This window comes from Macrobrachium nipponense, chromosome 17 (genome assembly GCF_015104395.2).
Source record: "Macrobrachium nipponense isolate FS-2020 chromosome 17, ASM1510439v2, whole genome shotgun sequence".
Lineage (NCBI taxonomy): Eukaryota > Metazoa > Arthropoda > Malacostraca > Decapoda > Palaemonidae > Macrobrachium > Macrobrachium nipponense.
The window spans coordinates 14,385,837-14,403,336 of record NC_087210.1 but is presented as its reverse complement, the minus strand read 5'-3'; positions in this window follow the sequence as shown (position 1 = coordinate 14,403,336).

Sequence of the window (17,500 nt, the reverse complement as noted above, 5' to 3'; positions counted from 1 at the left end):
TATCTATTGTTCTGCCAGAGAAATTAACGTAATTCGCCTTGAATAAGAAATTAGAATTTTGTGTTGTAAATTGCCTTCGCATTTACAGAGAATCAGCTGTTTTGAACGACACGCTGTGTGCTATCCGCACTACCCAACTCGCCTCACGTGTTTCACCTCGCATCGCTCACTCGCGCGCTGAGCGAAAGTTTCATTTCACTTCGTACTTAACGTAACCTCATTCACAAGTGTTTGCTAACATTTTCATTTCAAAATCCTTACATCATTTTTTCACTGTTCACAGGGACCTAGTAATCTTACATAAAGTTAACGTAAATCTTCAAGTAGAGTAAATCACAAGAATTGTTAACGTAAAACGCGTCTTTGTAAAATTCATATCGAAACGCAAATCATTTCATAAGCGCAAGCCGCTACTATTAGCGTAAAAAGCATTCAACGCGAGCGCGTTATCATTTTCATAAAACGTTATCCAAAGCAATTCTTTCATTTCACGTTAACGTAAGTAGATAATTTAACGCAAGTTGCGTCATATTAAACAAAACTAACATTAGTAGTTCAATTCAAATATAAGGGAGTTCATTCATATACATTTTTTCACCCTCTCCGAGAGAGAGAGAGAGAGAGAGAGAGAGAGAGAGAGAGAGAGAGAGAGAAAACCAGAACCCATTATTCACGAAGCCAAGAGTACGACATCTTACCATTAATTATAGCATGCAGAATTAACATTATTTTAGTCTCTTGTGTCTTTCATTTACACAGCGTGATACGTACGCGCATGTGTCCATTGCAGTTTGCAAGCATTTATTTATTTCATTTATCGAGTACTTCAGCGAGGGACTGAGCATTTCTAAAATTATCATTACCTGTCGTTGCCCGAGTGGTCTTTTCATTTTATTTATCACAAAAGACTTGCGTATACCGCAAGCACAATTCGCACAGTGTGCCACGCAAATTCATTACTTCCAGACAGGGAAGTCGTTACCAGTTTAGGACTGGCCACCACCAGTGCACGTCAGGTCTTACCATTTCACAGTGCCACTAATTCGTGACACTGTCCATCGACTGGCTGCTGAAGTACTCCCACCTTTTACTTTCTCCTCCACCATTACACTCTGCCATGAGCAGTGCCATTTCACTTCAGATATTTAAGTATACTGCATGTAGTGTCCGGGACACACCAGCACGATACCAGTGCTCCAAGGAACGCCTCCCATAAGGCCATTGCACCTGTACCGGCCGTACAGGTAGCCATTATACCTGCGTGTCCGTCCTTACGGAAACGCCCAAGTAACCCTGCGTGTCCGTCCTTACGGAACGCCCAAGTAACTAGTGTGTCCATGATACAAGGGTCAGTTGGATCCTTCGGAACACTCAACAACGGGAACGCCTCCCGAAGCGCCGCAATACCAGCACTACTAGTGCTGTCCAAAAGGAACGCCTCCTGAAGTGCCATCGCACCCGTACAGACGTACAGGTAGCCCATTCCAACGTCTCCCAAGTTGGGAACGCCCGTAAGTGTGACGTACGCCGCACACTTCATTAGATTTTTTCACCTCATCAGAAGGTGCCATTCACAAAGTGCCACCGAGCACCCAGTCTTTTCAGACTTTTCATTACCATGATCGCAGAACCCATTTCCAAGTGAGTGCTACTTTCCACAGTAGCACTCCCATTCCATTCAGTACCCTTTCCTGGCTATTATTTTCATTTTCCTCCGAGCCTCTACTGCAGCCTAAGGGGAATGTCTTCCCCTGCTTCCCGCGACTTCTTTGCCAGAGAGCTAGAGAAGCTCGGAGCCCTCATAACTCTGGGCAAGGAGGCTGGTTACACTGGCCAACCCACACTTGACAGTGGATAAAACGCGCAGCAGGCTGCTGCGCGCCAGCAGGCTGCTGCGCGCCAGCAGGAAAAGGAAGAAAGAGAAGCAGAGAGGAAAGCCGGAGAAGCAGAGAGAAAAGAAAGAGAAGCAGAGAGGAAAGCCGGAGAAGCAGAGAGAAAGGAAAGAGAAGAAGAGAGAAAGCATGAGCTAGCTCTCCTAGATGACGAAATCTCTCGGCTAGCTTCTAAGCCCCAGACCATGAGCTGGACTCCCGGTAAGAGGTGGTTGCGGAGGTTCTGCACCACTTGTTGTGTGCGTGGGCATGCTGTGGATTCCGACCAGTGCCCAAGTCAGTCTCTACCTTGGAGGAGAGCTTCCAGGGTGAACTTCTCCAAGGCTACCATGTAGCCCTGCCTGATGAACAGTCTCCTACGGCCTATCAGTGGTACAAGTCATGGCCGACACCGAAGCCCAGGTCTCCCTTATTTCCAGAAAGGCATTGCCTAAGGTGCCCAAAATCCAGACGACGAAGAAATTCAGTTCGAATGGATTGACGGTAACCTCTATTCTGTTCTTCGGTCCCTCTGGAATTCTGAATGTAAAAATGCCCTTTCTGGACCATTTCTGATGTAAAAAATGCCCTTTCTGGACCAATTTCAGATGTTTATCAGGTGATATTGGGCCGAGATTTACTTAAGCCGTATCTCCATTGGACGCAGCTCCCACTACGAGATGCACCGGATCCCTGCAGCATGCCTCATAATCAATCATCAGTTTTAGATTCAGAGGCTAGTGCCTCCGATGTCCCAGACATCCCTTTTATTTGTGAACCTGGCCCTGACCCAGTGTCAGAGCCCGAAGTTTCTTCCGCATCATCTCAGCCTCTTACCATCTTACCGCCTACCTCCTCCACTTTGGAAGAGGTAAGCCCACCAGTTAACCCGGACTGTTTCCGAGGGTGATTCAACGGAGGTTTCCTTAACCTCCCTACCTCAAATCACTGCCAGAGAGGACTTTTCACCTGTGCCAGAGCACACTGCCAGCCTTGGTGACTCCACAGATTCGCAACCTGAGGGGCCATCTCGGCCTTACCGTCCAGTGCCATGGAAAGAGGTTCTGGAACAAGTTTTGCCGAGACTGTGGCCACAAGGGTCACATGGCTGCAAACTATGGAGGGTGCGCAAATCACAATATTCCCGCCATCGCAATGGCCGTTACTAATCCTTCCTCACTAGGACCCCCAGCTAAGGGCCCTATAACAGTCGCACCCCTCCAAAGCCATTATCCGTCAAGCCACGTCAGAGCCTACGACGACTCTGGCGCTCAAATCTCCCTGATACGGGAAGATCGAATCCCCCGAGGGGCAAACGTCGATAGACGTCACTTAATCACCATCGAAGGTATCAACCATATCAAGCTGATCCTTCCGACCGTCCAATTGAGGGTCACCAGACCTCATTTTTTCCAGAATTTGTACCCTTGCAGTTGCAAGCTACATTCCAGGAGGTTACGACTCCTCCTAGGGCAAGACCATGAAGTCTCCCTCGCATTCCAAAAAGCCTAGGGGTCCTAACCCCACAACAAATCACTCCAAAGCAAGGAGTCATCGAAATTCTACTTCCTCCAGGAAGTACGTCCACCAACAGTCTCCCCCGTTACCAAGGAGGGAGATTGATCATTCACAGTTCCGTTGCAAAACCTGCAACATACTAGGACACTCTACGAATTGGCGTAGGTGCCCTAGCCGACTACCAGCAGCGGACAATGTCCATTTTCCACAAGGCCTAGCCTTCGACAAGAGACAGGAGCTCGTCTCCCATTACCAAGGGCACGCTGAGAGGTATTGCACCTCCGGTACCCGCCACAGGTCCAGTGACCTCACTCTCTGCCAGTGCCACTTGGCAGCACTGAGCAGTGCCAAGCTCCGTCCAGCCTGGACGTAGAGCCACCACAGAACTTGACTTCTGCGCCTGGCCCCGAGCTAGTGCCGGCGCCTAACCTAACCAAGGATCCTCCTACAGGAGATCCTCCAACAGGCATGGAGCTTACCGCAGCCCATGGCCAATCCAAAGTCCATGAGTCTTCTTCACCCTCACCACTGTCGCCCGAGGATGAACCTCCGCAGACCTAACCTTCATACCTCCTCTGGAAAAACCAGGAACTGCCCGACCAGGAGTCAGCCTGGAGTTTTCCCCTTACGACGGCTGTCGCAGCAGCCGGAGTGAGGGCCTCCCCTGCAGTAGGTTCCACCTCTACGACGGTTGCTGCAGATACCGAAGTAGGGTGTTCTCCTGAAATCCCTCAGGCTACCACTGCCTTTGCTCCTGCCGGCGTTTCTGGCCTTTCCCCAGAGTCGGTGCCTCCGACTACTCCTAGGACTGGTATAGCCAGGTCCTGGAGGAATAAGAAGAAGAAGAAGAAGGGACGTAGCAAATCATTAACACACTAACCAAAGAGCCACATGCTCTTCCTTGACACCTGTGCCCGAGGGTACAGTGTCAAATTCAATTGCAGAGTGATCCTGGCACCTACCCAGAGAAGGTAGCCAGCCTGATCTTTGCCAGTAGAACTAACCCTCTAACCCCTAGCCATTGTAATACTAACCTTCACTTAAATATAATTACCTCATTACATTTCCATCCTGGTAATGCACTAACCACTCATCATCCTCACGCACCATTACCTCACCTCATATATTTTAACAATTCCGTCGCTGAACTGTAGTTGTGCGTACCACACTCTGGAATGATTGCGTCTTCATTTAACTATAATGAGTAGGTTAGGCTAATGACTTAGTTACACCAGGGCATTAGGTTAGTAGCAAGTAGAATTTTTCAAGTAACCCTATCTAGTGGTAGAGTAGATTGTCGTCACAGACAACCCGTAGTTATTACTTAGGACTAGATTACATCACTACATGAAGTTAGTACACTTAGCATCTTTGCCTATAAGTTAGGTAGGCCATTGTAGTCAGCCGTATCGCTGCTCCAAAAAACTTCAAGTTGGAGTAGGAGAACTGGGTAGTCGAGACGATCAATTCATTTAAGCCAAGACCTTCACGCCCGAAAGGGAGTGAATGCCTTCTTAACAGGGGAGCTGTGACGTTTATAGATCGTTCGTCTACCCAGATATCAATTAAATAATTTGATTTGGAAAACGGCAGCCATTTCTTTAGAATATCAGCTGATTTTAGTAAAAACAAAACGCGGGAAAACCCAAAACCGCCAGCCAGAGATAGGAGTTCCCCAGTTGGGGAATATAGTCTTTTGTCAGCTTTAGGGACGTATCTCAAAAGGGAAGGATGTAGGCAGATTGGTACTTCTTAGACCTATATCTTAAGCTCTCTTTCCTGTGACCCCTCGCTGGCTGTATGTCTGTTTTTCCAGGATTTGACTTGCTCGTGGGGGGTTAAGCTGACTTCCAACCCCCAAGCAAACCACCTGAATTCTGTCTCAGTCGGCTGCAAGACGTGATCTCGGACGGATGTCCAACTATCTGCCTTCCTGTAGCCTATCCACGGCGTACATGGCGCGCCCGACCCCCAGACCTGAACAAAGCCGGGCGCCACGTTTTTTCTACAAAGGTCCACACTGAACACGACATCCAGGTACGTCTTGTGGAACAGCATATTGCCAGTCTCTCCCAACCTATATCATTTTGATCCTCATTCTCCCAATTCAATTTCCAGCCCAAAAGGAATTCATCCTTTTGTTCCCTCTCACTGCCTCATGCGGCCGCATGCTTCCCCTTGTGTGATCGTCCCAGACCAAGGAAGTCATTGCATACTTCAGTGAAAACATTAAAAGTTCCTTCTCCCCAGTATTAGAGAATTAATTACTCAAAGCAAGAAGTCTTTTTATTTTTCCTTTATTTTGTTTAATCTGGGATTCTTTTCCAGATTCCATGAGTCACGTGCCGTCTCTCTGCCCGCAAGTGTGCATTAACCCAAGTTTTATGAAACCAGCTTGAATTAGTCACACTTTAGCCAGCTACCCACCCCAATTGTGAGAGATTATAAGCCACAACGTGGGGGCCAATAGCATTCACTTTTCTCCAGGCCAGCAAGGGCCTCTTTTGTAAATAATAGCTGTAAAGTAACGAGCTGAGTTTTCTGGCGACCTTTTCCTCTAAAGAAATATTCATTAATAATCAATTTTACGGTAAGTTCAATTAATTTCAACTTATCTTCCTTCTTAATTTATTTCCGTTTACGTATATAGCCTCTCTCAAGGCCAGCTAAATACGTAAATATATATATATATATATATTATATATATATATATATATATATATATATATATATATATATATATATATATACATATTTGATATATATATATATATATATATAATATATTATATATATATATATATATATATATATATATATATATATAATGTATATAGTATTATAAAGTTTGTTATCCATCAGAAAAGAACTGATGTGAGAAAGTGTCTAATATTACCCGAGGTTATCAAGTCCTATTTTATAGGAATGCAATCTCAGCAATGGATTCCTTAGTTCTCCGATAACAGAGTAATTTTTTATTCTATTAATGGTATAAATTTCCTTAGTCGATAAAGTTAATATGTTTTAGATTCAATATTTTCACCTTATGATTTCATTTGCTCGTTCTACCTTATCGTAAGATATACTAGAGTTTTTAGGTTGGAGTATCTTCAGAAATAACACTCATAATAAACTTTGGGGAAAGACAAGAATGATATTTTGGCCGAGAAGATCCTCAGCTTAAGTCCATATCATAAAGCTAGCGTTAGATAGCCACGTAGGTCCTGAGAATGTGCATGAAATACTTAACATATTTTACGTCCCTTTTATATTTTCTCCAGCAGCGCTGTGCGTATATATATTACCAGAATGTAATTGCTTGCAAAACCCAACATGACAAAGATGCATCTTTATCGCCCTGATGCATTTTATTCCCTTTCTATTAAGGTTGAAATTAAACCAGACGTGTCTTCTGCCTCTTTCCTGACCCTGCTGATATTCGCAGCTCTCAACCTGCTTCTAACTTCACATCATGAAAGTTGACACACAATTAATTACTTGTCACCCGCTTTCCAGTTTACACAACAATAGAATTCTACAACTAGCCGATCATTCTACACGTTCATACCATTGGGTTGAAAGTTACCTACCGGCTTTCCGTTCAGTTTCAGCGCTGAATTTGACCTTGTAGGTTCCAGAGCTTGGCCTTTGGCCTATATTCTATATTCAATTCAATTCAACTCGATCAATAACCTCTTAATTAACTACAGAACTCTAAATCATTGCAAATTTTATCTCCTTTGTTAACCTGCTTCATTCAATAAGAATTAGTTGCTACAGCGAACATTAAAAGCAAACAGTATAACAAATTCCGGTTTTCAAAGCTCCGATTTAAGTACTCCGTCACTACATATAAATAGGGACTGACTATGGGTCATTTAATTAAATGTATATTGCAGGAAGCATTACCCATTAATAAGCAAAAATTATAATTAATAATTGGCCATAAAACATGGGATTAATATACGTAGATGCTCAATGCATTTTTTTCTTTTCATATGCATAAAAGTAAATGATAAAGAGGCAATGAGTATCAAATTACATAGAGCAAGAGGAATTATGAAGAATACATACTTATTACAGTTGTGCACACTAAATATCAGCAGTTAAAAAAGATATTGCAGTAAGCTCCAATTCTTTGCGATAGTTATGCAATTTCTTTCCTGGTGATTTTTGTTTTTGCTTGTGGGGAAGGTTATATATATATATATATATATATATATATATATATATATATATATATATATATATATATATATAATATATATATATATATATATATATATATATCACGTCAGTTTACGGACATAATTCATCGTTTGTTTATATCAATGTATACATACACACACACACACACACACACACACACACACACACACACACACACATATATATATATATATAATATATATATATATATATATATATATATATATATATATATATATATATAGTATATAGATATATATATATATATATATATATATATATATATATATATATACATCATACATATATGTATACACATTTTCAATTATATATATATATATATATATATATATATATATATATATATATATATATATATATAATATATATATATATATGTGTGTGTGTGTGTGGTGTGTGTGTGTGTATGTATGTATGTATGTATAAATTGATATAAACAAACGATGAATTATGTCCGTAAACTGACGTGATATTTAAAAAATGAATATATACTGGATATTAATGTAAATGCTACTTTTATCCCTTTGATGCCTCATCAGAATAGGCCATTAAGACGGTTAATCTAGCTCCCTTACATAACCCAGCCGTTTTGAATAACAGTAATAAAGACTAGAAGTGCAAAAAAGAGCAATTCTTTAACTTCTTCGTTTACGGTTATAAACTAAAACGCAAGATAGAAGCACGAGTGAATTTCTAATCTTGGCAGCTCAAGGATTACTGATATCTGATAATTCATATTATGAAATGGAAAATAGTGGTCTGACTGTTTTTCCTGCGTGCTCGATTGTGGGAGAAATTTTCTGTAGCTGAAAGGAAATTTCTGCGTCATATCATTAAGAGAGAGAGAGAGAGAGAGAGAGAGAGAGAGAGAGAGAGAGAGAGAGTTTTGATGGGAGTTTCAGTGGTAAGTTGATACCCTTTGAGAGTTTCATGCGAATCATTTATTTCTGTTCTAAGGCTCTGCATAAATATTTGTCTTGAACATGTTAGTGACATCATGGTACAAAATACAAAATCTTAGTAAGGGCATACCTATGCCAGCATCAAATACCCATGAAAACATTGCTCCTATCGATCAGAAATTCTTAATATTCTTCATCAAAGCCAGATCCTACATGTTCCCAGGAGACAACGCCTAACCATCAATTTTTTCTTCCTAGAAGTAATTGTCATATTCCAATATCTATGATCTCATTTGTAGTTACCTTAAATGAGATTATCTTAAAGACTCACCCATACCTTTTGTGAATAACTTGTTTTTACAGGACAGACAAACAAACAAACACAGAGAGACAAGCACACAAAGCAAGCCAACACCGAATACCTCCTTGACGGATGTATTTGCTTGCGAAGTGGAACCAGTGACATGTTGGGTTGGAAAGAGCGATGAAAGAGGAAAGAAAAAGAGAGAGCAAGAGTCATATATGAAAAAAGGAAAGTGAAGGCAATTGTTGGCAAAAGGTTTAGGGAGGGAAAAGGGAGTCTCGCGAACGTCGCATTAAATGGCAAGTTTAAAAGCAATTGTGAATGACAATCTAGTTTTGTTCTGTGAATGGTCGTGGTACAATTGTCTGCATTTTTTCTCTCCGGTTTGAATCATTGGTGCTGCCCCTTTGTCTCTCTCTCTCACCCGGGTATATTTTTACTCCAGTGTGTGTGTGTTTTTTCGGAGATAATTTTTGTTGTAGGCGATCTCCTTTGTAGAACTAAGTTCTTTGATACTGACTTTTTCATATTCCTCACTTCTGCTTTCAGTCTTTCTTCAAAATTCTGGATAAGAACACACAGTAGGGGCGCGGTTTCCATTTTTTTCACTACGGTCCGTTTTAGTAGAACTAAGGCATAGTAAACAAGCCAAAGTATTTTGTGTACTTTGGCAACAGCCTCCATTCTGTTTTTAGCTCGAAGAAGACGTAAGTTTAGGATGTGGTGGGGGTGGTTGCTATTACTTTTATTTACAATGCTTAGCTTACTAGGGGGAAGAGGTTAATTATTGAAATTGTATGTACATAATATGTTATTGCATAGCGTAACTTGATTTCTGTATTAGTTTGATAATTTACTTCTGCGTCTGATATTGCTACTAGAATTATTAATTTCTTCGTCTGTGTTGTTTTGGGCGGTTTTTTTTTGGCAATGACTCTGACCTTGTCTCCTGTCCCTGGATTCTGAACGTTTAGCGTGGGCTTGTTCGTTGTTATGCACAGCATGGACCTTCATACACAGCTTCGTTGTTATACACAGCATGGACCTTCATACACAGCTTCGTTGTTATACACAGCATGGACCTTCATATACAGCTTCGTTGTTATGCACATTGAACAAGCACACAGGGGCCATTCATTGAAATTCAGGCTTCCAATAAATGTTGGTTTCAACCTCCCACCGCAGACCCCACATCCTGCAGCCAGTAAACGAACACGACATAACCAGGCAGCTAGTGATTGTTCGTCGACCCGCGGAGAGGCACGAACCCTCGACGTTCGAGCGGCATGCCACGACGCCAGCCACCATACCAGTGAACCAGTAAATCGGCATCAGAAGAAAAGACCGAAAGAGGAAATGATATCATACGATTTCAATCAACCTGACTTTCCGAGCCCATAAAGCCTTTTTACCAGAGACCCATTATGGCCGAATGATATATCGTTAGTTTTTGAGGACCTAATCATAGATCTTTCTTCGCTGAGGGGAAACAATAAAGAGGTTTAGATTGGTCCTATTCAATTAGACCATCCCGATATACAGCTTTCGTTATTATCTTTCCATTCGACGCTGGAAATGTGATAAATTATTTTTGGATTAATATTGTTAATCATAGCTTCTCTGTAGTGTTTTTTTTTTTTTTTTTTTTTTTTGACATAGCAAAGATTCTGAACTATGTTCGTAAACTGAGTATTTTGCAGACTCGTAACCAAAATTATGATAATAAGAACTATTTTCTTAGTAGACGGTGGCCTATAAAATTACTGATTTTATACTTTCCCATGACATTCTCTCTCTCTCTCTCTCTCTCTTCTCTCATGCTCTCTATCTCTCTCTATCTCATCTCTCTCTCTCTCTCTCTCTCTCTCTCTCTCAGTTTCATGCCATTTTATTTCTTGACTTTGATTCCTGTTTCTTTCATTCATATTCGAATTTATTCACTCTTTTTGGGATCTCTATCAAGTTCACTATCAGTGTTTTTTTAGCCCTCAATCTCTTAAATCGCAAAAACTCCAAAAATATATTGAATCGGAAAAGCCAAAATTCGACGGAATACTGAAAATAGAAGCAAAAGGCCTTTTGACAAACATGGGATATGTTTTAGTGTTGCTCGGCTTTCATATTACGCAATTCACTGAAAAGTTCATCAGTTTCTTTGACAGTGGACACTTTTTCCGCTGGATGTTCTTTTATCTTTTTTGTCCGCGAATGAGGCCGGGAAAAGGGAAAAGAACATTTACGATAAAAGGTCTTGTAGGAAGGATATCTATTTATGGCAAAAAGCAAAGTATAGCCAGCTGTAAGTTTATATAACAGTTTATGAATACGCGCAAACATTCAATAAAATAACTTCGTTTCACTCGAAATAAACCTCTTGTAACTATGAACAACAATTAACTAAGCACAATGGCAGAAAATAATGAAAAAAAAGCATTATTAGGAGAAATAAAAGAAACAAATTAACTAAGCACAATGGCAGAAAATGATAGAAAAAAATATTATCAAAATAAATAAAATAATGTAGGTATTTCTTTAAGATTCTGTCGGGAAGAAAAGATGGGGATATTATTTAATAATAGACCAATTGATTTTTTAGTTTAAAGAGGGAAAACTAGATGACGTTAAACTTTGGTTTGGAAAAGGAAAGAAGAATGAGAGACTCCAAAAATCTTGGCTTGAGTAGAGGAAGATTATTAGTTACTCAGTCGTCATTAAAAGCGAAAGAAAGCTTATAGTGAGAAAAAGTAAATGTGAAGTCATCTATGGGATGTCCAATTGTATATGGATGTGTGTGTGTGTGTGTGTGTATGTGAGAGAGTTAACTGTGACCACCCTTCCACGCATATACAGACTATCGTGTGTCTTCATATATATATATATATATATATATATATATATATATATATATATATATATATATATATATATATATATATATATATATATATATATATATATATATATATATGTACACACACACACACATATATATATATATATATATATATATATATATATATATATATATATATATATATATAGATATAGATCTATATCTATATATACGATATATAGGATATATATATATATATATATATTATATATATATATATATTATATAGATATATATATATAGATATATATATATATATATTTATCTTTTTGAATTTGCAAAAACTTCTTGGCCCTGTCAATGAAAGCGGCTTATTCCTGTGTTTTTGCTTTTTGTTTTTTTCCCTCATTATTTCGATACCATTTTTCATGCTTGGGTTTGTGGAAACGACTGAATATATATATATATATATATATATATATATATATATATATATATATATATATATATATATATATATATATATATATATATATATATATATATATCATATATATTTATCTTTTTGAATTGCAAAAAAACTTCTTGGCCCTGTCAATGAAAGCGGGCTTATTCCTGTTTTGCTTTTTGTTTTTTCCCTCATTATTTCGATACCATTTTTCATGCTTGGGTTTGTGGAACGACTGAATTACGAATTTAAACTTATGATAAATTACAATAACAGAGAAATGAAAGGAAATCCTGAGGGAAATGACAGCTGAACCGCAGGACACAATTGATGTTAGAGTCAGGGGAACAATAATTCAAATTGACAAATGAAGAATTGAGTAGTAAATCAAATGAGAGACAAAGATTCAGATTAAGGAACTCATCCATGTTGGTTCGAAGAAGAAGCCCACAAATTCACAAACAAAGGACTTAACAGTTGTGATATGTCTATTTTTTCAGGAAGCAAACGTTTCGGGTGAATTCGCAAACATTGTCATTGGGTATCTCAGTGACTTCGATTGAATAGCAAGGAGGAATGTACTTGGAGTTTTTGCCAAACTCTTTGGGAACCTGCAAGAATTATTGATCAAAACGCATTTGGCCTCTCGGGATTTTGAAGCTAGAGAAGATGATTGAGGGAAAAAGGATGCCATACAAACTAAAGTGGTATATCAGTGAAGTTTTGGAAATAAGGCAGTTTTCATTAATTTTCGATTTGAAAAACTAAAGTTGTATATCATTGAAGTTTTGGAAAAAAGGTAGTTTTCATTAATTTTCGATTTGACAAACTAAAATTGTATATCAGTGAAGTTTTGGAAAAAAGGTAGTTTTCATTAATTTTTGATTTGACAAAATAAAGTTGTATATCAGTGAAGTTTTTGGAAAAAAAAGTAGTTTTCATTAATTTTTGATTTGACCAAATATTGTTGTATATCAGTGAAGTTTTGGAAATAAGGTAGTTTTCATTAATTTATTAGACAGGGCATGGAGACCGAAACCTTTCTGTAAAACTAAAAACTATTTCTTTCGTTTTTTCATAAAAAAGAATGATAAAAAAAAAGCCGATTGTTTCAATAAAAGCAGACGAGCATCACCTCGGGACAATACAGCAGAAAAAAACTGGAAATGCAAACGGAAAAGAAACAGTTGTTTCAGCCACACGATAAAAATGATATGAATGCTGGGAAACAAAAAAACATTTCGCTGTAGGGACGAGAGTATAAAAGGGAGGAAATAAGGAACAAAGGAAACTAGAGCTAATACAAAAAGCGGATCACTTATAGTTTTGACTCGTATATATACGACTCGAGAGGAACCATTGTTCGAAAACTGAAAAGGTTTGTGTGTAAATGTTATATATATTGTATATGTAGTATATGTATATATATTTATATATATATATAATATATATTATATATATATATATATATATATATATATATATATATATAATTTACGTATTTAGCTGGCCTTGAGAGAGGCTATATACGTAAACGGAAATAATTGAAGGAAGACAAGTTGAAATTAATTGAACTTACCGTAAAACTGATTATTATTGATAATTTCTTTAGAGGAAAAGGTCGCCAGAAAACTCAGCTCGTTACTTTACAGCTATTTATTTACAAAAAGGCCCGTGCTGGCCTGGAGAAAAGGTAAATGATATTGGCCCCCACGTTGGGGCTTATAATCTCTCATTCATTCAAGCTGATTTTCATTCACTTGGGGTAATGCACACTTGCGGGCAGAGAGACGGCACGTGACTCATGGAATCTGGAAAAGAATCCAAGATTAAACAAGCTAAAAGGAAAAAGGGAAAAATGACTTCTTGCTTTGATTAATTAATTCTCTAATACTGGGGAGAAGGAACTTTTAAGGTTTCACTGAAGTATGCAATGACTCCATTGGTCTGGGACGATCACACAAGGGGAAGCATGCGGCCATGAGGCAGTGAGAGGGAACAAAAGGATGAATTCCTTTTGTTGCTGGAAATTGAATTGGGAGAATGAGGATCAAAATGATAATAGGTGATAAGGGAAAGACTGGCAATATGCTGTTCCACAAGACGTACCTGGATGTCGTGTTCAGTGTGGACCTTTGTAGAAAATGTTGCTCTTTGTAGAAAAGCATGGGCCCCCCTTTGTCTGAGGCCTGGGTCATCGGCGCGCCACTCACACCCTGGATAGGCCTAACAGGAAGGCAATTGGTGGGACATCCGTCCGTCACGTCTCGCAGCCGACTGAGGCAGAAATCAGGTGGGTTGCTTGGGGGTTGGAAGTCAGGCTTAACACCCCACGATCAAAGGCAAATCCTGGAAAACAAGCATACAGCCAGCAGAGGGTCACAGGAAAGAGAGCTTAAGATCTAGGTCTAAGAAGTACCAATCTGCCTTCATCCTTCCCTTTTGAGATACGTCCCTACAGCTGATAAAAGACTCTTTTCCCCCAACTGGGGAACTCCCTATCTCTAGCTGGCGGGTTTTGGGTTTCCCGCGTTTACTAAAAATCAGCTGATATTCTAAAGAAATGGCTGCCGTTTTCCAAATCAAATTATTTAATTGATATTTGGGTAGACGAACGATCTATAAACGTCACAATATATATGTATGCTTAATTGTTGGTCTCCGATAGCGGACATAGGTTAGGTTACTAACATGTCACGAAACGCACTTCTGATTAACAGAATATTGATGAGTGAATACTGTAGTATGACAAAGGTGAATGATGTAGTGACTAAATGTACCGGGCATAACTGAATCATTAAGAAGTGGTGATGTCGTGAGTTAAATATATAACTGTAGTCTCAAACTCATATAGATGAAATTTTAGCAAAAGTAGTGTGTTAGTACCCTAACCTACTATGTCCAGACGGTGTGTGTGTGTTTGTTTGTTTGTTTTTTGGAGAATGCGGAGTGAATGTGTGAGTAATCTGATGCCAACAATTACATGAATACCAACACCAAAATTACCAAAAATAACAGCAAAAATGTTGATAAATATAATATTAATGAAAATGAAAAGATATATTGAAAAAGTCAAAAAAACACTTCGGAGTGCCTGGTAATAAATCTTTCTGCACTATGGCAATAAGAAATTCACTCCAAATGTTTTGTAACTTACAAGGAACCAAAGAGTACCAAAGAGTTCTTCCACGTGACTCGCCATGCAGGAGGAACGACTTTAAATGGAGGAGAAAGATGTAAAGAGAAGGAACGAAGTGGGGGCTAGAAGCGAGAGAGCAGAGCTGAAAACGATACAATAATGTCCCCCTGATGTGACCTTCTGGCGTTTGTTCTGTAGGTTTTAAAGATACTGCAGTGACGGTGTCGGGGAAATGATTGATTTCAGTGGATAAAACAGAAAGGGTTAGTACCCAAAGCGAAGGAAACATGCAGTGCCCAGAGGGGTATGATGAATGAGTAACGTTTTATACATTTGAATAGCCTCTATCTATCTATCTATCTATCATATATCTATCTATCATCTATCTATCTTATATATATATATATATATATATATATATATATTATATATATATATATTATATTATAGATATATATATATATATATATATATATATATAATAATAGATATATATATTTAAAGCAATTTCTACATGGCTGGGTGTGTTTGTTTGCTATGCACGCCCAGACTATGAAAACTAGGGCTGCCAAATTTTTACCATAGATTCCCCTCTCCCCCAAAGAAAATTTAGTCATAATCCAAAATTCAAGGACTGTTTCTAAGGGGGTCATAACCGCTCTTTTTCATACCCACTCATTTTTTTACAACTTTCGGAGTCGACAGCTAGGGATACCAAATTTTTACCATAGGCTCTCCTCCCCCAAGGAAGGTTTTAGTCAAAATCCAAAATTTGAGGGCCTTTTCTAAAGGGGGTCAGAACCACTCTTTTTCATACCCTCTCTTACTTTCGGGGGTGGCATCTATATAGAAGTGTTTCTATAGGTACAAAAAAAGCTTCCCACAATATGGGGGCCATAAGGCAACCCTCAGTAAGTAATTGCCCCGACCCCCCAACCTTCCACTGCCCCGCCCCCTGGGAATGGGGGGCTCGAGTGTTTCCCACAGTAATATGGGGCGGGAGGCCTACATCCTTTCGACTTATCTACAAGAGGGGAGGGGGGCTGTAGCCTCCATACCCCGACATTGATAGCATTGCCATTCCCATTTTCTATATGTTTTTCTGAATATGAGATTTCTATCCTTATATACCTCTGTGTGTTTGTTTACGAGTGTGGTTTTTGCGCTTAATATAGGTCGGATGTCCGAAATTCCGGATAAATGGAGTATTTAGATAGTCTCCTTTGTCGCTGTTAGATAAGCTGAATGATAATATATACATGTATACATATATATATATATATATATATATCATATATATATATATATATATATATATATATATATATATATATATATATATTTTATATATATATACCTATATATACGTATATTGTCATTCAGCTTATCTGGGGATGGGTGTTGGTTCGGGTACCCACCAGTAATTGTGGTGGGTATTATAAGCCGTTCAGGTGACATGTCATTGGCTTCCAGCTCTCTCTCTCTCTCTCTCTCTCTCTCTCTCTCTCTTTCGTGACGGTGTTTGGTATTAAATGCCATGGAACAGCATAGTATCAGTGCTATTATTATTGTTATTATTATAGTAATACAGTTTACTATATAATTGTGGATTTTATTACGCAGATTGTTTTCCACGGGGTTATGAATGGCGTAGCATTATTATTATTATTATTATTATTATTATTATTATTATTATTATTATTATAAATGGAAAGTTTTTGTGACGTTATTTTCTTCTTTTCATTTGCTTCGTGTTAACAAATTACCTTCAAGAAATAAAGCAAGCATCTATTATTCACAAAGACCCGGCGCACGAAAATATAAATCTTAAGCGGAATTTATCTTCATAAGTTTATGAACGACCATTAAAATACGGATATTGCGTCATTTTCTATTAATTTCTCTTATGGTTTTTTATAATCTTTTTAAACCTAGCCATTTTCCTAACATTTCTCAAAAATCCAGCGGTAGCTTAGTAAGAGGATCTCTTTGACACCTGTTCATACGTATCGGGTTGCTTGAGTAATTCATGCTTGTCCCAGATAATACTGATTTTAACATCTTCCTATTTGGTTATTACGACGTTCAGATTTCGAAAGGAACCGTTTTCCTGTATTCAGATCTTGAATACATTTAACAAACTAGCGATTTCACAAATTTGTCCATTTTGCGGGCACCACCTTTGAGGTATCCTAATAGGTGTGTAAATTTCATTCGAGTAAGTTCTCCTATATTACCCCGAGAAGGATTGATGT